This window comes from Rhinopithecus bieti, unplaced genomic scaffold, assembly GCF_001698545.2.
Source record: "Rhinopithecus bieti isolate Rb0 unplaced genomic scaffold, ASM169854v2 scaffold_37657, whole genome shotgun sequence".
Taxonomy (NCBI): Eukaryota; Metazoa; Chordata; class Mammalia; order Primates; family Cercopithecidae; genus Rhinopithecus; species Rhinopithecus bieti.
Window position 1 is genome coordinate 654,437 of NW_016815825.1, and position 27,536 is coordinate 681,972.

A 27,536-nucleotide genomic window follows, 5' to 3' on the forward strand; every position below is an offset into this window, starting at 1 on the left:
GATATAAATGATGAATTGATGGGTGCTGACGAGTTGATGGGTGCAGCACACCAACATGGCATAAGTATACATATGTAACAAACCTGCACGTTATGCACATGTACCCTAGAACTTAAAGTATAATAAAAAAAAACAAACAAACAAAAAAAAGAGAATCTGTCATGAACCAAGGAGTATTATTAACCTAATTCTGTTTACCTGAGAGTTTTAAAAGATGAATAAATACATAAATGAATGAATAAATAAATATCAATTAACCCAAATGAAATCAAGAAAGAGGAGGGAAACAGAAACACAAGAGACAAACAGAAGCCATAAAATAAGATAGAAGAATAAATACAAATATGTCAGTAATCACAATAAATGTAAAAACACTAAATATTTCAGTTAAAAAAATAAAGACTTTCAGACTATACCAAAAGTAGTATAACGTATGCTCTTTTAAAGAGACAAATATAGAGTATAGACACATTGGTAGATTTTTGTCTGTAGATTTTAGACACATTTAAAACAACTTACTAACTTATGAATAAATTAAGAAAATGGAACAGAACTGTAAGGATGAAAGAAATAGTATTAGAAATTTCAGATATTCCAGTTAAGAAACACTAAGTCTGTATGAACATGCAAGTGACTTCTATCAAACATTCAAAAAGAGTCAAATTTCAGTTTTCCATAAAATATTATGAATGGAAACATGGATAATAAGCTAGCTTTTAACAAAATCTAGGAAAAGAACAGTAGAAGGAAAAAAAACCTTACAAGTTAAATTCATTCTTAGGCACTGATGTAAAAGTCCTAAAAAAGAAAAAAAGCAAAACTAAATCAATAATACATTTTAGCAGAAAACAATACAACATAAGTAAACTGAGTTTTTAATTTCAGGAATGTAAGATTGGTTAAATGTTAAAATCAGTTTATGTAATTCACCTTATTCATGAACTAAACAAGAAGACAATATAAGCTTCTCAACAAATAGGAAAAGATTAATAAATTCAACATATACATTTGATACAAACTCTTAGCAAACTAGAAATAGAAGAGAACCTCCTTGGCCTACCTATCCACCAAGGAACCTCTAATAAATCTAATACTTAATTGTAAATCATCAACAGCCTCTCCTTAATATCAGAAACAAAATGATGATGTTCACTATTGTTATTTCTATTCAATGCTGTACAGAATTCCCTATCTTGGGGTCAGCAAACTGTGGCCCATTAACCCAATCTAGTTTACTCTCTGTTTTTATATGGCCCAGAACTAAATGATTTTTTCGTTTTTAAATGGTTGGGAAATAATCAAAAGAATATTTTTGACACATGAAAATTACACAAAATTTAAATTTAACTGTCCATCGATGATGTTTTATTTCCTTACACATCATCTATTTTGCTGCTATAACTACAGACTCGTATACCCGCAACAGATAATATGTGAACCACAAAGCCTATCTGGCCCATTACAGGAAGAGCTTGAAGAGCTCTGTTTTGGTTGAAGAAAGACAACAAATTAATTAGCTAAAAAGTTAGTTTTGCTTTGGTATAATTTACATACAATAAAATCGATCAACTTTAAATGTACCATTAATTGTGTTTTGAAAAATATACACAGCCATGTAGTCAGCACCACAATCATGATATAGAACATTTTTTATCACTCTAAAATGTTCGATGTTCTCTTTTTCTGTCAGTTCTCTTCCCTCACATCCAGCCCCTAAGGATCTCTGATCTGCTCTCTTCATTTTGTAAAATTTCCTATAATGATACACTGTGCCATCTTGTTTTTGAACTTCTACTTAGCATAAAGCTTTAGAGATTTGTCAATTTTTTTTTTGCTGTGTCAGTAATTCTTTCCTTTTTATTGATGATTAGTATTCCATTTGTGCAGAAATAACTGAATTTATTTATACATTTCACCATATTAAGGAAACAGGTAGTTTCCGCTTTTTGGCTGTTATACACAAATCTTCTATAAATATTTGAGTACAAATCTGTATGTGAATATATATTTTTCCGTAGGGTAAATAACTAGAGATAAAATTGCTGGTTCATATGATAAAGGTGTGTTTAGTTTTATTAGAAGCTGCCAAAATGTTTCCCAAAGTAGCTGTGCAATATTCCGTTCTCAACAGCAATGAATAAGCATTCTAGCTGTTTCATTCACTTGCCAGCAGGTGGTACGGTAATTTTTTTTTTAATGTTGCCATTCCAGTGGGTGTGTGGTGATAGCAGGTTGTGGTAATTTGCATTTACCTGATGACTAAAAACGCTGCATCTTTTTTATGTGCACTTTGGCAATTTGCATATCTTCTTTTGTAAAGTTTGTCTAATTATAAATGGGTTATCTGTCTTTTATTATTGAATCATAAGTATTCTTTATATATTATGGATATGTCTTTCATTAGATATATCCTTTGCAAATATTTCCTCCCAGTTTGTGACTTGATATTTCATTGGTCTACAAAGTGTCTTTTAAAGAGCAAAAGGTTTTAATTTTGATAAAGTTCAATTGATAGTACAGTTTGTGCTTTTTGTTTCCTATAAGAAATCTCTTTGCCTAGTCAATGGTCACAAATATTTTCCACTGTTTTCTTCTAGAAATCTTACAGTTTTAGCTTTTACATTTAATTATATTTAATCAGCCCTTACATTTAATTATTGATTTCAGGTTGATTTTTTGCATGGTGTGAGTTAAGTGTCAAAGGCCCTTATCTGGCATATGGATATCAAATTGTTACCACAACAATTTACATTATTTGTTTCTCACTGAATTACCTAGTCATTTTTGTGGAAAAATTAATGGTCTATAAGAGTCTATTTATTTATTTATTAACTGTCTATTCTGTTCTATTGTTTAATATATCTATTTTTAGTCTAACATCTCACTCACTACTGTAGCCTTATGGTAAGTCATGAAATTACTTAACATCTTCCAGCTTTGTTCTCTTTATAATTTGTTTTGAATAGTCTATGTCCTTTGGCTCTCCATATACATATTAGAATCATTTTGTTAATTTCTCCAAAGAATGTGCTGACATTTTGGCTGAGATTGCATTTAACCAACAGGTCAAGTGAGAAGGAACAGTACTCTAGCAATATTTAGTCTTCTGACTCACAAACATGGTATATCTTTCCATTTATTCAGGCATTCTTTAATTTCTTTCAGAAACTTTTTTGTAGTTTTCAGGATCTATGCCTATTACTCTATTCTGCCCAGAAATTGAAATGGCAAAAGTATATAAGGCTGAAAGGCAGAAAAAAATACAAAAGTTGTAAAAGACAGAAATAGCCAAGAAATGTCGAAGAACATAATTAGGTGGAGGCAATCAAGCTCTACTTACAAAGTTATGTGAATTTACAGCTGTGCAGTGTTGGTATGGGGTTATGAAAACTAAACATTGTGAGGTAATAGAAAGCCTAGGAGCAGATCCTCATGGATTTGGAAATTCGATTTATGATAGAGTAGTCACTGCAGGTATGTGTGGAAAGAATTGCTTAACAAGAAATAGTGCTGGAAGGGCTGACCATTCATATGGAAATATAGATTCCCATATCACAGCTTTTACACAATTAATTCTCAGAGGATTGATAACCTAAATGGCACCACATAGTACCGATAAGAATATAAACTCTAACATTTTGGTGTCTCAACACAATAACAATTTATTATTAGTTTTTCTAAATCAGTGTAGGTGTTCCTGGTCAGAAGGCAGCTTTGTCCACACAATGATTCAGGGACCTAAACTCCTTTCAACTTTTGGCTCCTCCACTGCCCAGCACCTCAGATGCTTCTTTTTCATCACCCTCTTCTTCTGTTCCAATGGCAATCACTGGTCCCTGTTCTCTTCGTTGGTCCAGTTGTAGATATTATTATATGGCTATTTAGGGACTAAAAGACAAATTATGTGGCCACTGTCCCCAACCTCAAAGCATAAAGAAAATGCAGATTAAAGATAACTGCAATATAAAATATCCTTCAGAAAAGAAAGAAAAAAATAGGAGACAATAATCAAACGAATTTCAAAATCCTGCCATATAGGCATTAGGAAGACTTCTTTGCCTAGCTACAGAGGAAGTTCCTTCATGAGACTTAAGTCTGTTTTCTAGGAGAAACTTCCTTTCCACACTTCTCCACTCTCTCAGAGATTCTTATTTTTTTCTCCTCTAAGGCAGTTTCAAGCTTTCAGCAAGCATCGGAATCACCTGGAGGGCTTACAGCACACATGGCTGGGTCCCATCCCTAGAGTTTCTCGCTCAGTAAGTCTGGGTAATGAGCATTTCTAACATTTTCCTGATTGATTGTGATGCTGCTGGCCTGGGGACTACATGTGGAGAGCCCCGCTGCCTCAGACCCCATCTGAAATGAGCTTTGAGGGGTCTGCCCTCCTTGAGAGGGCTGGATGTTCAAGGCCAACTTCTTGCTGCTGGGGCCCGTTTGGAGGCATGAGGACTATTTTATAATCACAGACATTTTAAAGCCAGATTGTAGTTTATTCAACAATATAATTCCCAGGGACACGGTAGACTTCTCATCTATTCAATTTCAGTAAATCCCATGTATGAATAACTACATTCATTCTTCCCTCGACATAATTCTCAGTTCGATTTATGTCTTTGCTTTTTGCTCCCTGTATCCCACCATTGGCTTTCTCAATGTAATGGCAGATACCTTGAGGCCATCTCATAAAATAACCTTGAGTTGGAAAGAAATAACCTTAATTTGATCTTTGCCACAAGGCCTGATCCTTTTGTGTAACTGAGAATTCCTAATGAGTCTTTCTTGCTCTAAGTATTTTTTCATTCTAATTTTTAAATCATGGTTTAGGGTACAGAAATAGCTTTGCCAATCCTTGAACCTCTAAATTTCTGGACTTTCTCCACTCCTTTCTATCTCTGCTCTCAAGACAACCACTTCTTGCTTGGACTCATCTTTTTCTTTATATAACTTGAGATAAGAGTGAGTAGAAACCAACACATAGTAACATTTTTAGCTCTTTGCAACTACTTCCTGCAGAGCTACATATCTATGAGGCATTTGATCTGCTTTCAAAATTACAGTAGGCACCATTTTATGTTACTGCATAACAAAGCTCTCCATATTTCTGTCTTGCTTTATCTTTTTCCTTGCTTTCTATCACCCATCCACTATGTCAATGCCACATATTTTAGAATTTGTTAAGGTAGCCTTTCACTTGCAGATACCAATTTCCACATTGGTTAGGATAATACTACATGATGAAATAAAATAGCCAAAAATGTAGTGGCTAACACAAAAGAAATCCTTGTTTTTTGGCTCAAGTGGCTGCTGAATGTGGGTGTTCCTGGTTGGCAGGTGTCTTAGGTAAGGTTGCTGCAACAAACTACCATGGAATAGATGGCTTATGAATAACAGAAATTTATTTCTCACAGTTTTGGAGACTGGAAGTCTGGGATCAGGGTGCCAGCATGGTCGAGTTCTGGTGAAGACCTGCTTCTTAGTTCATAGAAAGTTATCTTCTTGCTGTTCTTTCTGGGGTCTCTTTTATCAGGGCACTAATCCCATTCAAAAGGACCCTGCCCTCATGACCTAATCACTTTCCAAAGGCCCCACTTCTTAATACCATCGTATTGAGAGTTAGGATTTAAAATATAAATTTCGGAGGAACACAAACATTCAGTTTATAGTAGTGGGCTATTTACCCACACATAGTCATTCAAGCATCTAGGTTCCTTCCACTTGTGGCTTCATCAGATCCTAGGATCCCAGAGTATTTGCATCTTTGTGGATGGGGAAGGAGAGAATTTATGCACTTCTTATATAAGCACAACATCACATCTACTCGCATTCCATTAACAAGAACTGGTCACGTGATCCCATCTAGATGCAAACAAGGGTTAACCAATCACTGACTGAGCAGCTTCTTCCTGACAATTCTGTCTTCTGAAGAGAAGGGGCACAAGCACTTGGTGGACAGTTAGCCTGCTTTACCACAGATACAAAAGAGTGCAGTAACACTTTAGATGGCATAGGACACTATTTTAAGAATCTAGAGGAAAAAGGATTTTTTAAACAAGCCATCAACAGCATAAACCACAAACAAATTATTGATAAATTCAACTCCATGAAAGCATTCAGAACTTCTATTCATCAAAATATAGCATAAGGAGAGCAAAAAGACAAGTCTCAAACCAGGAGAAGATATTTGCAATATAAACCCCTGACCTTACATATCTAGGAGATATAAAGGACTTTTACAAATGAATAAAAAGACAAATGGTTCAGTAGAAACTATAGGTAAAAATAGATCGATAGATACATGAAAAGTTGCTTAAACTCATTAGAATTCAGGGACACGCAAGATTCAGCAACAGAGAACCGCCATTTCATGTCTATCAGGTTGGTACATATTTAAAATCTGGATAATACAAAGTATTGCTGAGGCAGTGAGGTGCAGTAAACTCTTTTTACAGAGCTGTTAGGAAAGAACATTTACACATCAATTTGGAAAACAGTTTGGCATTACCTCATAAAGGCAGTGGGTACAAGGGTATTTATTTTCTCATTATTCTTTTAAACTATGCACACACATACACACAACACATATATAATTTATTCCACAATATAAATATTTAAAACAATAATCTTTTGAGAATATGACATAAGAATTGTAGAAAAGGTGATCTGAAGTCATGCTGTAACCGCACTGGGCATATTCTGTAACACTTGATATCTCTTCTTCATTCTAGTTGCCTATTTAGAACTGTTCCTTTCTCCTATCATCATATAAGTGATGGATAGCATAGCTTCTTAGATTAATATGAAATAGCAGTTCCAAACCAATCCACCCGATCATCTTAATCTTCCGAGGGCTGATGAATAAGGGGGTGAGAGAGCCACACCATGATCTCTTCCTCTGGAGGAAGCACACCTTCTGTTTGTGTCAAAGGGGTTAATTAACAAGAGTTGGTGTCACTTCCAATAATTACTAGGAATTAAAATTTACAGAAGGCACAACGAGGGCCTGGCAGCTGTGCCAAAATAAATCTGCCTTTGATCATGCAGCCGCAGCTGTTACATCTCAGAACATATTTTCCAAATCACCTTGGCTTTTTCAAAGCCCAAGCATGAGTATGACCAGATTCCCACAGAGTTCCTCGGACTTGAAGACGGGAAGATGGGCCCCACAAAACACCATATGGATGTACCTCTAGCCTTCAAAATTGAGGGGACTCATTTTCCTCTTTTCGGAGGACTGAATTTTAAACCTTTGCTCCAGCAGCCAGAATTTAAGGCCATACATAAACTCTTCTCTTTTAACTTTCAAATAGAAATAATGAATTATTATAATAAACTGTAATATGTAGCCTCAATGAAACAGATTCCCCAGCACAGAGAAGTAGGTTGAAAAATAAAGTAGAGGTTTACACCTATCTTTGTGCAACATGAGGTAAAGTCATCCTAGAATCCCTTGGCATCATAATGGCCCTCCAGAAACCACTTTAAATGTTAAATTGAGGGCACAACCACTCCTTTAAAAATCCTTAGGCAAAATTTTGCTTTCTAATCGTACGTTACCTTGACACCAATGCCACAAACAAAACAACCACTAGAGGGCAGAGAACCTTATTAGAAATAAAAGTGCCTCAAAGAATGGAAAGCTTGAAATGCCTTCTTAGTCAAATATATTAATTGCTGCGAAAGGCAACATGAGGATGGGTTGTTTATACAATCTCTTTCTATAAAATATGAGTCTTCCAATGAATATGAACCAAACTGGCAAAATTAGTAATGTGTATAATTTTTTTTTCACCGATGAGGTGCAGTTCCTAACCTACCTTATAATTCACTTAACCCACAGATAACTGTCTCAAAAAATTTTCCATCCGTAAGAGTCCTTTGTAAAAAGAAATGTAGTGTCTATTAAAGACTGCATGTTAGAAAAACAACACCTTCCTAATTTACTCTGCTTAGAAAAGATTCTAAGGGAACCCTAAACCAAAAGAGATGGTGGAATATAGTGTATGGAGATTTCATTTGGGACAAGCAGGATCCTGTTTTAGGAATCCTAATTTGCCCTGAGCTTGTTGCGATATAAGGTAATGACTGTGTGGCTAGTTAATTCTTCAACTGGTTGATTTCTGGATCTTGTTTGCATTGACACAGGCAGTTGTTATTGGTGGTGATGTTCATTTTGTGTCTCTGTGTGTCTTTCTCTCCAGCATGAAGAAATGCTTTTCAGCTTTAGGGTCCTGCTTCATGACAAAAAGGAATTTCTAGGTCATTCCACAACTTCCCTTGCCAACAATATTCCTTCTGTGTGCTGAGGTACAAAATATCTCCAAATAACCAAAATCCCTGTGAGCTCCAAGCTAACTCAAATAAGCATTGATGCATAAAGCAAAAATCACCTACCCTGAGGCTGCACTTGCCTAGTAAAGAATGGAGCAGAGTATGTGGGTTGAAAAGGAGATGCTTAGGGAAGTTTTGTTTATTCCAACTGACAATCATTAGTTTCAAATCTGCACAAAGACTGGAAGTCAGGAGAGAAATTGTGAAAAAAGAGTAAAAAAGAAAATCTTGTGGGTTATTTGGTAAATAGAGCTTGTGGAAGATTAGAAAAACAAATAAAAATGAAAACTGAACTAAAGGAGATACCCCATTCTAATTGAGTGCATGTGGAAAAAAATTTCAACATGGAAACTGCTGTTATGTTGTCTTTGAGAATAGGAACGTGGATGAAGTGCAATTGGAAGCTTTTGAATGGAACTCTCATCTTCAGCAATAGATCAAAGAATCCTATGAAAACTCATGTAAAATCCCCTTGAATGACAGAGGGATCTCAAGTAAGCAGAATTCACAAGGATTAAGTTTCCTTCTAAAAAGCGGTATGTGTGCTTAATTCACTACTTCGCTTGGAGTTTACTACAGTGGAGACACTTTATTTAAAAAGTGAGAAAAGCTGCTAAACCATATAATGATGATACTGATTATGATGTTGATGACAATGAGAACAAACTCCTTGTAGTGCTTGCTTATAAGCACTTCCCATATAGTCACTCATTTAACCCTTATAATAACTCTATGAATTAGAAATTATTATCTTGATATCCATATCATAGAAGGAACTGAATTGAACCACAGGGAGATTACAGGACTCACCCAAGGTCACATATATAGTAAATGGTGGAAGTGGAGCTGAAACTCAAGCAAGTCTGTTTCAGGGGCTACAGTTTTAACCATCGGTTAAGCTGCTTTTCTACAAAATAAAAATGCTTTGTTCGCAAGTTTTCTTAGTACTTATTGTTGTATGAGTAAAATGTAGAAATCTATAAACCCATGTAGTTCAGGTGTCTCAGCCCAGCTGACTTGGATCTCTGCTCAGTTTAAGAAGTATGACCCATATATGGTGAACATTAAATCGATGCTGGCTTCTTGTTATCTGTACACATTACCATCCAGATTGTGTATTTTAAAATATATAGTAGTACCTCAAATATTTAATTTTAAGGAAACAAATCTATTTATGACAATGCTAAATGGAAATCCATGTGATATGATTTATATCTGTGCCCCCACCCAAATCTCATGTTGAACTGTAATCTCCAATGTCAGAGGTGGGGCCTGTTGGGAGGTGATTGGATCATCAGGGTGATTTCTCATTACTTAACACATTCTGTTGGTGCTGTCATCACAACAGTAAGTTGTCATGAGATCTGGTGTGAAGCACCTCCTCATTCTCTTTCTTCCTCCTGCTCCAGTCATGTGAAGTGCCACTCTCCCTTTGCCTTCTGCCACCATTGTAAGGTCCCTGAGGCCTCCCCGCAAGTCAAGCTGATGCTGCCATGCTTCCTGTACAACCTGTGAAACTGTGAGCCAATGAAACCTTTTCTCTTTGTAAATTACCCTGTCTTAGGTATTTCTTTATAGCAGTAAGAGAACTTACTAATACATCATGGTAAAAGGGAATCCTCCACAATTTTGCAGATTCTCGTCCCCTGGAAGGAGTTGTTTGGAGTAATGTAAAGAAGGCAAGTTCAACCACTGTGTCACCTACTCAGCACCTCATCTCCTCCTTTATTTTCTCCCCGTCATTCCCACTTTTTCATCTTCCTTTTGTAGACCTTCCCTAATACTGAAGGATTGTATAAAATTTCCTTTCACCAAGAAGTTCAGAAACTTTAACAGGGCTGATGTGACAAACTGCTGGGTCTTTCTCTGAAGGTAAGTTTTCCTCCCATTAATCATTTTAAAATAGAACATATGCTGGGCATGGTGGCTCACGCCTGCAATCCCAGTACCTTGGGAGGCTGAGGTGGGAGGATCAATTGAGGTCAGGAGTTCAAGACCAGCCTGGCCAACACGGTGAAACCCTGTCTCTACTAAAAAAAATTCAAAAATTAGCCTGGCGTGATGGCACATGCCTGTAGTCTCAACTACTTGGGAGGCTGAGGCACGAGAATCACTTCAACATGAGAGGTGGAGGTTGCAGTGCGTTGAGATCTTGCCACTGCACTCTAGCTTGGGAGACAGAGCAAGACTCCAGCTCAAATAATAATAAAATAAAATAATAATAATAATAATTTAAAGTTCCATGACTTTGATCCAACCTAAGAAGCTCCTAAACCAAAAAAAGGTTGAGGGAGGATCTATGTGTCTCTGTGTGCATTGACATAATTTGCCTACTCTTATACTCCCTGCAAACGTTAAATGCTGTAAAACATAGGTTTTCTATTTAATTAAATCATACACATTTAAGGCTTTTGCTTAGCAAATTTATCTGAGCATCAGTTTGACATTTTTAAATCATGTAATCATTAAGATAATCCTTTAGACCCTGGCTTTCGAAGTGTGATCTGCATATCTCTGAAGGTCCTCTGGATTCTTTTGAGGATTCCAAGATGTCAAAGCTACTTTTGTAATACTACTAAAAATGTGTTTTGTTCTTCTCACTGTTTATCATTGACCCTGCTGATGCAAATGTAATGGTGAGTCTAACTGCTGGTCCCATAGCACAAACCAAGGCATTGGTATCAAGCTGTGCTAATAGTCATCACTTTCTTCACCTCCACATACTTACAGCAAAAAAGGAATATTTCAGTCTCACTCAAAATGTTCCTAATGAAGCAGTAAAATTTATTATTAATTCTTAAAACATCTAGATTCTGAAATGAACATGCTTTTAAGGTTGTGTGTGACAAAATGGGGAGTATGTATAAAGCATTTCTGTATTCTTCAATCCATAGCTGTCTTGTGCAAATGCACTTGTGCAATTACTTGAGTTGCATGCCGAACTAGCTGCTTTTTTCATGGAACATTATTTCCTTTTGAAAGAGTGACTAATAAACAAACTGTGATTTTCAGACTTCTGCATTTGGCCAAGAGTTTTGGAAAATCAACAAAATGCACCTGTCCTTTCAGGGAGCACAACTGACAACATTTGTTTCCAGTAATAGAGTTCAAGCTTTCATGTGAAAATGAGAATTACGGAAAATTTATATCTGTCTCACGAGTTTGACAGCTTCCCAACTTTTAAAGGCTTTTTTGATGAGATTTGGGGTAATATTAGCAAATGTTATTTTGTTTGCATTGAATAATGAAATGTGTCAATATTAGGAAACTGTTTAACTTAATAAACCAATAGGTTCCAAACGAATATTGCATAAGAATAAAATGTCAAACAAGGATAAAGATCTATTCCAAATGAAGATAGGCAAAAATTTTAACTTAAAGACATGAAACATTTCAGATATTCCACATTGCAACTAATCTTTAAGAAATTACCATGTGTTGAGTTTTGGTGTTGTATCAAAGAAGAATGTCCAGAATTATCTGAAACGACTCCAAAATATACTCCTTTTTTTCCCATGTATTTCAACTAAAACAACATATCCAAATTACTGAATTAGAGTCCATCTATCCTCTAGTAAGGCAAACATTAAGGAGGTTTGCAAAAACTGTAAAACAATGCCACTCTTCTAACTAGTATTTATTGCTTTGGTAAGTCTTATTTTTTATAAATATATATTATTTGTGCCACTGCGTAATGGGTTTATAATTCTTATTTTAAAATAATAATTTGAATTCTTTTCCATTTTAATTTCTAAAATGCTATGCAGTGATAATATTAGTCACATTAAACAAAGCTCTTTTAAGTCCTCAACACTTTTTTTATGAATGTAAAATAGTCCTGAGACCCAAAAGTTTAAGAAATGCTGCTTCAGATATCTAGTCTTAGTGGCTACAAGCTCCATACCTAATCATGACAGAAGTGCCATGCAGCAGTGCAAAGGCTGTAAGTTTGTTGTCTACAGGCTTGAGCCTGATCATGACTTACCCATTTGCCAGCTCTGTGATCTTAGCTAATTAACTTGACATCCCTGAGCCCTCAATCCCTTTACTTGTAAGATGGATATAATAATAACTACTTAGAATGTTAGACAGTTTCTATGAGTTGCCACAGGTAATGGGCCTATTCCAATGTCTGGAATATAGTAGGCAATAAATACATAGCATGTCCTTTCTTGTTCCCAGGGTGCCTATACCCGTTCTACAATTATGTTGTATTGCCTCTAAATCCTTCAATTTTCTTCCCAATATTACAACAAAGAACACTTGCTTATTTCTTACATAATTAATACCTTCTCTAATTCCCTTCTTTTGACAAAATTTTCTAACCAAAGTAATACACACATATGTGTGTGTGCTAAGTAACTAAGATCATACAAACAATAAGCATTGGAGCCAGAACTTTGCACAGTATGCCACTAGTTCTGTATGTATCAAGTTAATAAATGACTAATGGAAAATTGACTTAGTCACATCAATATCTGCTCATTTTAGAAATTTCAACAGTTTCCCCTCCCTCCTTCCGTTAGTCTCTCCATTGCAAAACAGACAGACCTTCCAGCATTTATATGGGTAGACCTAACCAACACATTTACTCCTCTTCTTCCAAATAGTAGCTTTTTGTAACTGGAGTTACTTAAAGACAATCAGATAATTGCTTCTGGTGGATAAATAGAAATAATTTAGTATTTTCCTTCCACATAATTGCATTTCAATCAATTGATTGGATCAATCCTTTATTATTAATTGTTACCTGACAGCCTATGTTAACTATCTTTAAATTGCCAGGTTTGGAGAGAATGGGGAATTGATTTTTGCTTATATCAGCATGTTTGTATCCAACAGATACTGGAACTATTTTTTTTAAAGAACATAATTACATAAATGTCTGACACACATTGTATATGCACTCAGGTAGTAATTTCAAAACACATCATAATTTTTAGAACAGATGCTACAAAGCTGCCAGAAGAATCTAAACAAGCCACTTTTGGGTGCCCTGAGAATACTTCTCTTAATTTTTCCTTTTTCTTACTTAGATGTTAAATGACTGTCATTATTTATATCATCTCCTGTGCCTAATCAAGTTAATTCATATCACCAAACATTTTTCTACAATAGGATACAACTTTTATCATTTTCCTCTAGTTCAGTGCAAAGCTTTATAGATTCATAGAATATTAAAGCATAAGGGGCCCTGAGGGACCATCTAGTTTATCCCTCTAAATTTACAGGTGGGAAAATTACTGGCACTGTACGTGGTTCATAGTGGGGAGTAGAGGCAGGGATCTGGAATGAAGGAAAGATTTCTTTTTCTAAATTTCCTTGTCGACATGGTGACCCTCTGTCTTTAGAATTCTTTTTCTCTACTATGTGTTTTATTTGATCCCTGTCCCTTTTTCTCTGTCTTGACGGCAACTGAAACACAGGCTACAGATCTTTCTCCTTTACACCCCAAAATTCCACTCTCTTGATGCCACCATGGGAAGTGGACTTTCACTGGGGATAAGTTGGAGTAATGGCATGAGAGGATTTTGTCTCATAACGATATGGGAGAAGACATTAAGCTGAATATTAGATTTCTCTCTTCTTAAGTCTCTCAATGATTCCGGCAATTTCTACCTTCTGGTAATTTCCCCCATGTTCTTTATATATCTTCAGCTTGCTACCAACTTCTCTCTCTTCTCTCTTCTCCCAGCTCCATACTGACTTTCTGGGGACACAGTTCTTTAATCTAACTCTGTGTTCCTACTAACTCATCCCTCTGAGGCCTTACTTTTTGTTAACTTCAGTTTTTCAGTGTTGTTTTCTTAAATAAAAACAGTTATTTCCATAACAGTAACTCTGATGCCAACAACAAAATAATATATATGTTATATTTTATACATATTATATCTTAGCAGAAGTATACTTAAGGGACTTTTTGAACAACTGGCAAAAGTGCTTAATTCTACTAATGGAGGTCAGTGTCTTAGTCAATTTGGGCTGCTATAATGAAAAAACAAACAAACAAACAAACATAGACTGTGTGCGTTAAACAACAAATTATATTTTTCACAGTTTTGGAGGCCAGGATTTCCAAGACCACGGTGCCAGCAGAGCCTGTGTCTGGTGAGGGCTCTCTTCCTAGTTTGTAGATGGCTGCTTCTTGCTGTATCCTCACATAGTCAAGAGGGAGATCATCTCTCTTGTCTTATATAAGGACACTAATCCCATTCATGAGGGCTCCATTCTCATGACACAATTACCTTCCAAAAGTTCCCCCCTCAAATACTACCACACTGAGCATTAGTCTTTAACATACGAATTTGGAGGGGTGGGGCACAAATACTCAATCCACCGGAGTCAGATAAAGCAATAAGTTTTCTCTGGGAACTAAAGGAGGCAAAATTGGGAAGAAAATTGTATTAGGCTAATAGACCAGGTAAAGGTGAATATAGAACAAGTGGCAGATTACAGGGGGTAGAGGGTGCTTAAAGTTCACGGTTCCTATGGCTGGTTGGAGAAAATGATAGGCAGTTGCATACAGGGGCAGATATCAATAGGTCTTCTTATGTTGGTAAGGAATTTACATGTGGATCCAGGGCACTTGGATCTGGTTCATTAACTTCTTTCCCAATGAGACCTGCTCTTCATCTACTCTGGCACTACCTGAGTTGGGTCCGTCACATCTCTTTCTTGTACTATTACATTATTTTAAGGTACAGAGATGAGGAAAAACAAGAGCTTCAGGAAAATAGACCCCTAACTCAGGGTGTTTAGAGGAAAATGTGTGGAGAAGTAGTAAGATTCAAGCTGGAGAGACAAGCAGAAGCCAAGACTCTTTCCAAGGACAACTCTGGCATCCCTCAACTGTCTTTCAGATCCCAGCTAACAAACCACCAACCCAAATATATTTATGCAGACTCCAGGCAGGAGCATGCTCAATGTAAAAAAAAAAAAAAAAAAAACTCTTCTTCTGACTCTCCTACAAAAGAAACATAACCAATTTACATTTCTAGCAAATTTCCAGCATAGTATAAAAGTTTATTACAAAAATGAATATCAAAATAACAATATTTTATTGCTAGAGATCAAAGAAACTAGTAGAGAAGCTCCATATTTATGAGAACTAGTTGTAATAACATTTAGTTATTTGAGACCATCTGTGCGAACACGGAAATAGCCTCATTATATGTAAACACATAATAGTAGTTATTAAAATTTGATTATCTTTGTACTGTACTCAAACCAAAAGAGAAACAGAGAAGCTAAGGTAGGTTTTCTATGAATGTGGAATCAGAGAAACAAGTATATGTGAAAAGAAACTGCAGAGTTTGCAAATCTTTTCTGGAATATTTAAAATTTTTATTAGAAAATCCAAGATGCCACATAGCTAGCCCCAGCTATTGGCCTCACCTTAACCATGCAGACCTGGCCATGCCCTCCATGGGGATGTCCACAGTCATCCAAAACAGCAGGCTGCCCTTTGAAGTGATCTCTGCCACATCACATGTATACACACGCCTGCATATTTTTTCTCATACACGGAACTATCCTGCAAAAACTGTATTACTCTAAATTTGAGACAAAAGTCTCAGCTACTGAATGAGTGCTCAAGACTACAGAATTGATAAGCCAATATATAATTCAGATTCGTGCTTCTCAAAAGCCAGCCCTTTTCCCCTTACACCTTCCTGTTCTCATGGAATCAGCTTTTCCCATGGGGCTTGTAAGCTAGCTAGACTCTTAAAGCCTTTCCCTTGACACATGTTGCAAGAAGATAGCAATACTTTGAACCATCTAAACTTGTGGTTCATAGTTCAAAGACGTTTACTATTTACTCATGAAGTTCTTTTGAATACTAGTTGTCCCTACTTTGCAGATGTAAGCTGAAACCATGCAAAATGGTTTTAATAGTCAATGTGAAAATTCTTTCTGTAACCTTTAAAAATTTTTTGTGAAAACATTACTCTTGTCGAGTTTGTAAATGTACTAAAAACGATGAAAATAGTAAAATTAATATTTAGTGTACTAGAAAACAAACACTGAGGATGAAAGTATTTCATTATTTGTAAAAAATTTATTAAGAGTGCTTTAGGATATGAGAGCGATCTGGCTGAGATGTCTGTTACTCTATTGATCGCCAGGGTTGATTCGGCGACCCGGCTAGCTAGGCGTGTGTGCTCTTCTTCCCTCACCGCTTTATGTGTGTCCCTCAATAAGTGTGCACTCCATGGAAGAGGACGTCCATCCCCCAGAGAAGAGGACCAGTCTTCGATCAAGGGTATAGGAGTAGCTGCGCTCCCCTGCTAGACTCTCCAAACATGCTATTTTTTTTTTCTTTCTTTTATTTTTTAGATGGAGTCTCATTCTGTCGCTAGGCTGGAGTGCAATAGCATGATTTCAACTCACTGCAACCTCTGCCTCCTGGGTTCAAGCGATTCTCCTGCCTCAGCCTCCTGAGTAGCTGTGACTACAGGCGCACACCACCATGCCCAGTTAATTTTTGTATTTTTAGTAGAGACGGGGTTTCACGACGTTGGCCAGGATGATCTCGATCTCTTGACCTCCTGATCCGCCTGCTTCGGCCTCCCTAAGTGATGGGATTACAGGCGTAAGCCACCACGCCCGGCCAACAAGCTCTTAAGAGTAGTTTAGAGCCACGGGCAGCTAGGAGTGGGGACATGGTTGCCACTTAAACAGTGGTGGGCACGGACGCCTGGTGCTGCCAGCTTGGTTCCAGTGGGGACAGGGTCTTTCATGATGAGACGATGAAACTTTAACAGCTGGTGCTGGATAATCAGAAAGCACTATTCAAGAAGGAGCAGAGAAAAAAGCACCTTCAGCCATTCATGGTGCAGCCAAATCCAGAAGCCAGGCTAAGTTGGATGAAGCCAAAGGCCAATGAGGAGCGCACTCCTTTGGTGGATTCCCTTACTCCCACAGTACTGTCGTCTTTATGGCAATATGGCCCGGCTGCTGTCCTGAAGCCAGATGTTCAAGATTTGGAAACCAAATTTCATGTTCTTCCAGTCAGCTCCCTTGTTCTGGGAGAAAATACCGAAGAGAGTGTTGATGGGGAAGACACCTCGGATACTGCTTCCAAGCCAGATCTTCAGAAGATTTTTCCAAAAACAATAGTATCTCAGTCTGAACTTTGATGAGGAGAGTGATAGTGAAGAAGAAGAAGGAAAGAAAATAAGATCCCAGGCTACATATTCAGAAACAGGAAGACCCAATTCAGTATCCAGCCTGCACTCGACCACAGATGCATCTGCTTCCGTTTCCGGTGCTGCTGCCCAACCCGCCGATAACGAGCTGGGAGAAGTGGAGGACCTGGAGGACTTCCCTTCCGTTTTCGATTTTGCAGCCCAACCGCCGCATAACCGGCTGGGAGAAGTGGAGGGCCTGGAGGACTTTTACGTATAGTCCTTCCCTTAAAGTGTCACAGTAAGATGTCATATAATCAAGGATTAAAAAAAGGAATGGATTGGGGCCCCTGCTCCACTTACTGTATATACTTGGGAAAAGAAGAAAATCAGAAGACATTTCTTCTTACAGCTAGAAAGCGGAAAAAGAGCAAATCATCCAACTGTCTTCACTGATCCAACTGATTTATCTCGTGAAGGAGAAAGTTATACTGACAAACTTAGATCCAACCTCAGGGAACCAAGTTTACAATTTATGACCACGGTGTCTGCCCCATGATGGCCGGGGTCTGGTAGGGAAGGCTCACACACGGCAGGAGCTAGCTGTCGTCTCCTGTGAAACAGATGAAGTGGGATCCGAAGGTCCTAGGAAAATGTTTGTGATCATTCCCGGAATGACGGTGAATCATGAGCAGATCCCATTTCAGCCACGAAATAACTACGACAGCTTGTTCTCAAGATGGCAGAACAAAACTATGGCCCGGGTGCGGTGGCCCACGCCTGTAATCCCAGCATTTTGGGAGGCAGAGTCGGGCGGATGGTTTGAGGCCAGGAGGTCGAGACCAGCCTGGCCAACGTGGTGAAGTCCCAGCTCTACAGTACAAAAATTCACTGGTTCAGTAGCGCGCGCCTGTAATCCCAGCTACTCACAGGGTTGGACACGAGAATCTCTGGAACCCGGGTAGCGGAGGTTGTAGTGAGGCGAGATCGCGCCACTGCACTCCAGTCTGGGCAGAGCGAGACTTTGTCTCAAAAAAACCAAAAACCAAAAACCAAACAAACAAACAAAAAACAAGTGTCAGGAGAGGCTTTGGGAAGGATTCCCAGTGGACGTGAGCCCTGCAGGCCTAGGCAGGCCTTTGGGCTTTCTTCTTGGCTCCCTGAAGCCTGGATCATGGGCACGAAAGGTGTTTTGCTAAGTTTTTTGGATTATCGGCACCCCTCTGTGTATTATGTGACTCATAGACCAGTTCGCCCTTCCCAGAATGTATCTGAAACTTGAAATGCAGGAGTTCTGTGAGCTCTGCTGTCAGCACCGTTCAGCCACAGCCCTTGTGCACATAACTGCCAGCATTGGGCAAGGCACCTGTGGCGGCTGCTCCCTTCGATTTCCCTTCTGTGGACTGACCTCTCATCTCTGCCTACTCCTGCACCACATTAGATAAGCATGTTAAGGAGTGCCATCTGGGAGCTGCAAAGATCCTTGGCTCATCCCCCACTGATAAGTCCCACCTGCTGGGTGTGGACAAGACTGCTTCTATCTCAGGCATGCTTCCCCTCAAGTGCCTCCGGCACAGCTGTGCCCAGAAGCCTCACAACTCCTCACCATCACTCCTCCCCCAGTCCCCACTCCCCTTTCCCACACTGTCATCCTGGGGCACTGCCTGGCAAGCTACCTTCACTGAACACAGAAGCTAAGGAGAACTTAATGGTGGGCCTACTGGACCTCATCCTGTTCCTCCTCCTCCCTCTGGTTTAAACAGATATATAAATAACCTAATTTCACATAATTCTTGTTTACGTGTGCAGATTATTGGTTTTATCTAAGTCCTAATTATACCTTTTATATGTTATAGAAATAAAAGTTAATTTCCATAGAAAAAGAGAGAATAGGCAGTGCTTAGCTTCTTCTCATCATAAAACTTACAACATGGAGCCAGCCTCTTTTCAGTGCTTCATCCAATTGTCATACTCCTTTCTAAATTTGGATTAGCTTGCAGCATTGTATTCTTTGTGTCTTCAATGTCTTGAAGTGTCTCTGAGAATTCCTTTAATGTGAAGTTCTTACCAGCTTCACTTCCTCTACGACATCTTCATTTTTTTCTTCACAACCATTTCCCTATTCAGGTTGATAAGCTCACCTTCACTAAGCTCCTCTGGCTGCATGCTGAGTCTCTCAATGGCAGCAGCATCAACATTCCTATGGCTGGCTATTGCTTCTATGAATCCATTTATGTTTGATTTGAATTTCACATCCAATGCTATCAATTTTCATTTTTTGTTGGACAGCTTTGTTGGCCAATTCCCTGTCTTGATTGCCTATTTTTATAAAATGTCACATGGGTCTATCGCTGGGAGACAAAGAAGCAACACAACTACATGCTTTGTTGTCTGCGCGGAAACTGAACAAATAACAAATGCAACAGCGACCAATCACCAGTACACTATGAAAGAAGTGGTCAGGTTGGTTACTGATCACGATGTACATCTGTTATTTACAAAGTGATTTAAGGAGTGAAGAGTTTGCAGCAAAATGTGTACTTCATGCCATTATTCACAATCTACCATGGGAACTAAAATTTAAATGAAGATGTTGGGTGGGTACAGTGGCTCACACCTATAATCCCAGCACTTTGGGAGGCCGAGGCTAGTGGATCACTTAAGGTCAAGAATTCAAGGCCAGCCTGGCCAACATGGTGGAACTATGTCTCTACCAAAAATCCAAAAATTAGCCAGGCATGGTGGTGCATGCCTATACTCCCAGTTACTCAGGAGGTTGAGGCAGGACAATCACTTGGACCCAAGAGGCAGAGGTTGCAGTGAGCTGAGATCATGCCACTGCACTCCAGGAGGACAGAGTGAGACTCTGTCTCAAACAAAACAACAACAACAACAACAACAACAACAACAACAACAACAAAACACCTAAGTTGTTGGGGCACTGACATTATTCAACTAAACCATGATGACTGAAATTCACGCAAAGTGGAATCATATACAGTGAGGGCTACCTATATAAATATAATCAAACCCTGGAGTATTCTGGGATGGACTCTTTTTTTTTGTCATATTGATTACTTTCCTTCCTTGTGTCTCCAACCTCAAAGGCAGTAGAGGGTAATGGTTTAACTGATCCTGGAGTTAAATTGCCTTTGGTTGCAGACTAGTCTGCCGGTTCCTGTCTGTAACTTGTCTCATACCTGTTTTTCTCTGGTCCTCTATTTTCTCATCTGGTAAAACTATAATAACCATCCCTATCTTGTAGAGTTTTGTGAGCATTGCATGAAAGAATCCATGTAAAATCCTCAGAATGTATCAATCGTAGAGTAAGAATCCAGTAAACACTTTTATTTTAATGATATTACTACTCATAGGAGGTGGTTCTGAAAAGTTATTTATTTAACAAATATTTATTGATGTTCTGCTATGTATTTGTTGCTGAGAATATAGTGGAGAAAGGTTTTTCCCCATAGAGCTTACACTCTAGTGAGGCAAACATCATTTGTTCATTAAAAATTAAAACTCATTTAAAAAGATAAAAAATAAGCCTATGAAAAGATAGAAACATATAAAACTGATAGAAAAATAATTTCAGATAAATCACGTTAAATGCTTTTTTAAAAGTGTGGTTGTAAAACTGTTAAATGCAGAATAAAAAATAAGTGAATTTTTTGGACAGCCTAAGAGCTCTGCCCCTGCTTTAGGGACCTGAGAAAGAGTCACCTTTAGTCTTTCCCAACACAAATCTTTAAATCTGCTCTTCAGAGAATTATTTCCATGACGATGTACTTGCCCAGTTCTTGAAGTGAAAGAAAAAAACCGATTTCACCAGTATTTACTTGTTGCTGTTAACAGATGTAAACGTTGAACGGCATTTGGCCACCTCAGTATCCATTGCGAGTTTTTATCGTCTTTTATGGATGAGTGTATTTGACTATGTCATCCCAGACTTTCCTTATGATAAATTGAGGTATTTGCTCATATAAATATTTCAGGAAGCAAAACAAGGGGACTTGGAAAGAATGCTTGAAGAGGAGATAGATCTATGTCCAGATCCTCCTCCTATACCACTTACATGTGTTCTCCCTGTTGTTTAAGCAGAAAACACAAAGCACAGTTCTAAAATACTTTATCAGTGCAATATTTCCAATTTTGAAGACTTTTAGAGGGGACTAAAAAGCGCCCAACCAGGGCCTGACAGAGTAGCTGCCCTGTCTTTAGAATGCAGGTTGTAAAGGGGGCATCAGGCTCTCATTGTAGCACACAGCTCTGTTGTCATGGAACGTGGGAGGAAGCATTCTCCATGAATATCTTCATATTTTGAAGAACCTTAATTACAACAAAAGTGGTATTTTGACAATTCTGTTAACAATGTGGAGGAAAGGAGGCTTGGTGCTCAAATGATGTATTTCCTTGATTATTCTGAAGATTCTTTTCATGTGGAGAGGGTCTTCTTGCAGTGTGAGGCAGACTGCTTGGGCATTCAAGGAGAAGGGGTGGGTCCTGTTCCACAAGGCAGATTAGCTGCAACCATATGTGTGTACAAAAGGAATAATGAGGGTAAAACCACAAAGTAGCGATTGTGAACTTTCTGCTTCCAAATTCTCCCAAGCTTTGAAACAGGCGAAGTACAGGGCCTGCTGTCTCTGCAGAACAAACAGTAATGGTTCCAGCTGCATCCTCTCCTGTACCACCTACTATTCCTTCAAAGAACTGAAAATAGAAGCAGCCAGCTTTCAAATAAAAAGTGCTATCTCAGCACTTTGGGATGCCGAGGAGGGTGGATCACAAGGTCCAGAGATCAAGACCATCCTGGCTAGCACAGTGAATCCCTGTCTCTACTAAAAATACAAAAAATTAGCCAGGCGTGGTGGCGGGCGCCTGTAGTCCCAGATGCTCGGGAGGCTGAGGCAGGAGAATGGTGTGAACCTGGGAGGCGGAGCTTGCAGTGAGCTGAGCTCGCACCATTGCACTCCAGCCTGGGCTAGAGAGAGAGACTCCGTCTCAAAAAAAAAAAAAAAAAAAAAAAAAAAAAAAAGCCATGTCATTGTTGGTGGATCAGGTGGGCATCTTGGTGCAGAGGGGTGGGGTGTGTGGCTTATGGAATGAAGTCACACTGCAAGCCTCAATGTCTTTGTTTTGAAAAATGGTAGTGCAATCTTCTTCAGAGAAATTCATGTTTAAAGAATGCTCAAAATGCCGAAAATAAAATTTAAAAAGAAAAAGAGGATCAGCAATAAAGCCATTAGGAAGTACAGGTCAAAGTCAAGGATTAATTACTTCGATAGATATTTAATAAGAAAATACTTTATGCCAGGCAGGGCTGCTGTGTGTGACTGTGCAGTGTGTAGACTGCAGAAGAGCGCTCGGCTGCTCACCCTATGCAGGGTGGTGGAGGCCCTAGAGTCAGACAAGGTTTTCTCTCTGAGGATAAAATGGTGAATCAAATAGACAAAGTCTCTCTCCTCGCAAAGTATACATTTCAGTGCAGGATGCAGACACATTAGCAGGCATGTATATGACAGTGTGTTGAATGTCATGTACGTGGAGTGTCATGGGTGTGTGGAAGAGGACCTTGATCCACAGAGAATCCTTCTGGAGCGGCTACAGCTGGCACCATGGAGTACAGGCAGACACCTGTACATTTGTTGCTCAAATAACATATTTCCTTGATTATTATAAAGGTTCTCTGCATGTGGAGAGGATCTTCTCCCAGTGTGAGGCAGAGAGCTTGGGCCTTCAAGAAGGGGCGGTTCCTGTTTCATAAGGCAGATTAGCCACAACCGTATGCCTGAACAAAAGGAACAAAGCGGGTGAAACCACACAGTATGTGAGCAATGGGAGTGCTTCAGACAAAGGGAGTGAAATTGGCAAAAGCTCAAGCAAAAGAAAGGCCTGATACTTTCAAGCCTCTGACTGAATTCAGTTTTAATTGGAGCATCAAGAGTAAGAATGGAGAAGGAGCTGGAGAGGGAGGTAAGGGCCTGCTCACGCACAGCCCAGTTGACCATGCTAAAGTGTTTGGAGCAGCGAGTGAATGTTGGCAAGCAGGAAGGAGGAAGGGTCCCAGGATCTGCATTTTGCAAAGACCATTATGAATGCCAGGTCCAGATTGATTTGAGAGGAACAAGAGGAGAAAAAGGGTGCATACCACACATTGCAGATTTTACTTTAGAAACTTGTAAATTGTCTATTAAAAAATTTAAATAAATTAAAAAGGAATTAGTTAGAATTGAAAGTAAAATTCCATAAATGACCTTACCTATTTATCCATTTGGTGACAAAACCACACAGAGAAAAGTTGTTCTAAGTGATTTTAAAAAACATAAATGATTGTGTAACCCCAGTGGGATATACCCCAGGGAAAAAAAAATCCCTGCAAAAAATCACTTAAACTGTTTTCAGTAATTGTTGGAGGAAATGTTAATATAATTATTCTGAGATTTCTAATCTAATACATGTAAAGTCATAAAAACACTGTAATTTTAAAGGAATTTAAAATTTGTAATGCAAGAACAAGAAGGAATTGTTTTTGTATTACAAATTGTAGAGACTTTAATTTTTTATTTTTTTTTTTACAGAAAATATGTGAATGACATTTTTGGTGATAACAGGTGAGGCCTAAGGGTAGTCTAAAGTGGGAAGATAGAGACAAGAAAGCAAAATTATTGTACAAATTAAATAATAAGAAATTTCTGTTTTCTCTTAGCAGCTCAAGAAGAAAGGAGAATTTGAGGAAGGCTGAACTCAGAGAAGAGAGGTGGTAATATAGAGAGAAAGGTCTCTGGAGAGATCAGCTACATGGTAGCGAGCTGGGACCCGTGGAGGACAAAGATCATTATGATATTCCCTGCAGCAAGAAGCAGCAAATGAACTGTCAGGCCAGTTAGGTCTGACACCCAATTATAAGTTGTCAAACACAAACACAGTGTCTTTCCATCAAACCTACATTTGTTAACATTATTTTACTTTACCTTCTGTTTTTTGTCAAGCACTGATATTGTGTTAAATCCTTCAGACAAAGTTTGGTGCTTTCATGACCTGACTATGTGTTTGCAGTCAGTGTTTGGAGAAACGAGAGAGATGAGGGAGAAGAAGGGCTGTGTGTGTTCACATTTTGGAGCACAGCAGTCCCCAGACCAGCTTGGGAAGCAAGGTGAGCTAGTGACAGGGTGGCCAGAAAGTATAGATGAGCAGCTAGAAACAGGAGTGGAGAGAGACAGGGTGAACCGGGGGTGGGAGAGAGAGCTGGAAGTCTTAAGATTCAGCCAAGAAGTGTGGTAATAAGATGCTGTCACTCTGAGATGGGAGGGAGAGTTAGTCTTCGTATTATGCCATATTAGATACTTATAATTGCTTGAGAGTCATACCTCAGATGTAATCTCTGCTATGCCCCAACTAGCCATGAGATTTGTGGGCAAGCTCTTTCATGTCCCAGAGCCGCCTCAATTTCTTACTCTGTAAGTTTCTCCTTTGTTCTTGTTTGCTTCATAGCACTGGTTGACCCCATCTGCTCCTGCTCACACACAGCCAATGGATCCACAACACACAACTGCATGGGCCCAGAGGTGGTGGGCTTCACTCTCAATCACTAATTTCCAAACAGAGCTGGGAAAAGAAGTTGATGAAGGGAGTTAGGTGAACTCATGGTCATTCCTAAGAATCCCTTTTCCTTGAATGCTCAGACAGATCCTGGTTTTTGTTTGTTTGATTGATTTTCTTATTATGTTTTAAGTTCTAGGATACATGTGCACAACATGCAGGTTTGTTACATATGTATACATGTGCCATGTTGGTATGCTGCACCCATTAACTCGTCATTTACATTAGGTATATCTCCTAATGCTATTCCAATTAATAGAAAAAGAGGGAATCCTCCCGAACTCATTTTATGAGGCCAACATCATCCTGATACCAAAGCCTGGCAGAGACACAACAAAAAAAGAGAATTTTAGACCAATATCCCTGATGAACATCGATGCAAAATCCTCAGTAAAATACTGGCAAACCGAATCCAGCAGCACATCAAAAAGCTTATCCACCATGATCAAGTGGGCTTCATCCCTGGGATGCAAGGCTGGTTCAACATACGACAGATCCTGTTTTACAGACCTTCCATGGCCCCAGTATCTTGGCACTGTTTGTTATGCAAAAGTTTATCTTGGGCAGATGGGATTTCTGCTAATCTTCCATTTGCCTGGCCAGTCTAAGACAGTGTCCTTGACATGCTGTTGCTGCCTGCCCTGCTCAGTTTGGCATTGCCTGGTGGTGGTCACTGTGCCTGTGCAATTCCTCCATTTCCTAATGTCAGGCTCAATGCAGGGATGTGGGCTGAATCGTAACTGAGGGGCACATTGAGAGCTGGGGGAGCACAGAAAGGTTGAGAATCACTGAGCAAATGACTGAATCCTTGAGGAGTTTAAGTATATCTGAAATCTTAGAGCAATACAGCCAGTCCCTGGAAATAGGGTTAAACTTCAAACTTAAGCATTATAACACATGTCTATGAAATTTCTGTTTTGTAATGCTTAAAATTCCCATTGACACTATGGGGCTGAGAAAAGGCCCATTTTTACTTAAAGCAATAAGTGTCTCATTCACCAAGGCAACGTTACCTTTCCCATGATAAATGGAACTGAAGCTCTTTTTGGGCTGCTACCAAAATTATGCTGAGGAACATCTACCACATAAATGACATTCCTGAATTGTTTAGCATACAGATTTCTCAGCATTCTGAAGAAATTGATTCCTCCTAGTTTAAATAAGAAAATGTGTCTTTCTTTTAAGATATAAACAGTGACACCTATAGAAGGATCAAATACAAAAAGAAATTTCTTCCATTAAGTAATTTCCAGAGATTGTCATTTTCTTAAAGACCACATACATGCTTACTCACACCCACACACACACAGGACTAACACAAATTACAGCTGATTGGGAAAATCTCAACATTTTTTGCTAATTTATTTTGTTGTTTTTTTCCCCCCTAAAATGTCAGCAAAAGTGAATACAATTGTGAAGCTCTGCATGGTAATACAATGTTAACATGGAGAAACATGTAGAGTTGCTAATCCCATGCATTTAGTTGTTTAATTGATTGTTTTTATACTTTTTAATGCAAGAAGAGTGACATCAACTTGAAGACCCCATAAGATATTAACTTCATACAGGAACATTTTTTGCTTCTTTGATTTTAGGGTTGACCTTACTTTTGAGAGCCATGCATTTAATAATAATGCATTAATAGTAATGCATTTAACAGTAATGAACACAAATGTTAAGTGTATGGTTGCAGTGATAAACCTAAGATGTGACCCAGTTTGTATCTGGACATCTTCCATTAGCCTTTGCTCTGTCTGGTTTAAGAGAGATCCTACTTGCAACTTAAACAGAAAAAGGACATCAGCTTGAATTCCCTGTGCTCTTAATTAGTGTTTCCTACAAAACAACAAGGAAAAGCAAATAAACAGAAAAAACGCACAAGGGGTGTGAAATTCAATTCCTTGAAGAGGAAGGTTGATGGTCAATAAGCGCATAAGGGCATGTTCAACCTCCCTGATAAAAGAGAGAAAGGAAGATTAAAGCAGCAATATGATGCCATTTCTCACCTGCTCAGCAGATCGGCCAAAAATTAGAAGTCTGACCACCTGAGACTGGGTAAGGACTCACTGCTTGTGAGGTCACACATCTATATGTGTATTTTGAAGGAAAATTTGGCATCATCTAGAAAAGCTGTACTTTTATAAATTGTGAAATATTTTTAGTATATAAAAAAGGTAGAGAAAATATAATAAACCTCTATGTATCTTCCATCTAGCATGAAAAATATACACTGAAAATGTTCTGTTTATCTTTTCTCATTCCCCTTTTCCTCATCTCAAGTGAAACCTCTGTCTTGAACTTGGCATTTGTCATTTTTCATGCTTATTTCACTACTTATGTATGCCTCCATACACCACATCTTTGACCTTTACATAAATGGTATTGTATTGTATATTCCTTCTTGCAACTTGGGTTTTTGTTTATTCCTTTTTCTTGAGCTAAATATTATCTTTATGAAATTTATCCACATGTTAATTT

General features: G+C 38.4%; 1 long non-coding RNA gene across 1 annotated transcript in view; it reads left to right on the forward strand.

Annotated features, from left to right (window-relative positions):
• LOC108516520 (uncharacterized) overlaps positions 1–24,689 on the forward strand; it is a 37,164-nt gene extending 12,475 nt beyond the window's left edge. Inside the window, exons 2-3 of the long non-coding RNA XR_001881851.1 lie at positions 10,099–10,200; positions 24,169–24,689. This is a non-coding gene — a long non-coding RNA (uncharacterized LOC108516520). The remainder of the gene's footprint in view (positions 1–10,098; positions 10,201–24,168) is intronic.
• The last annotated feature ends 2,847 nt before the right edge of the window (positions 24,690–27,536 follow it).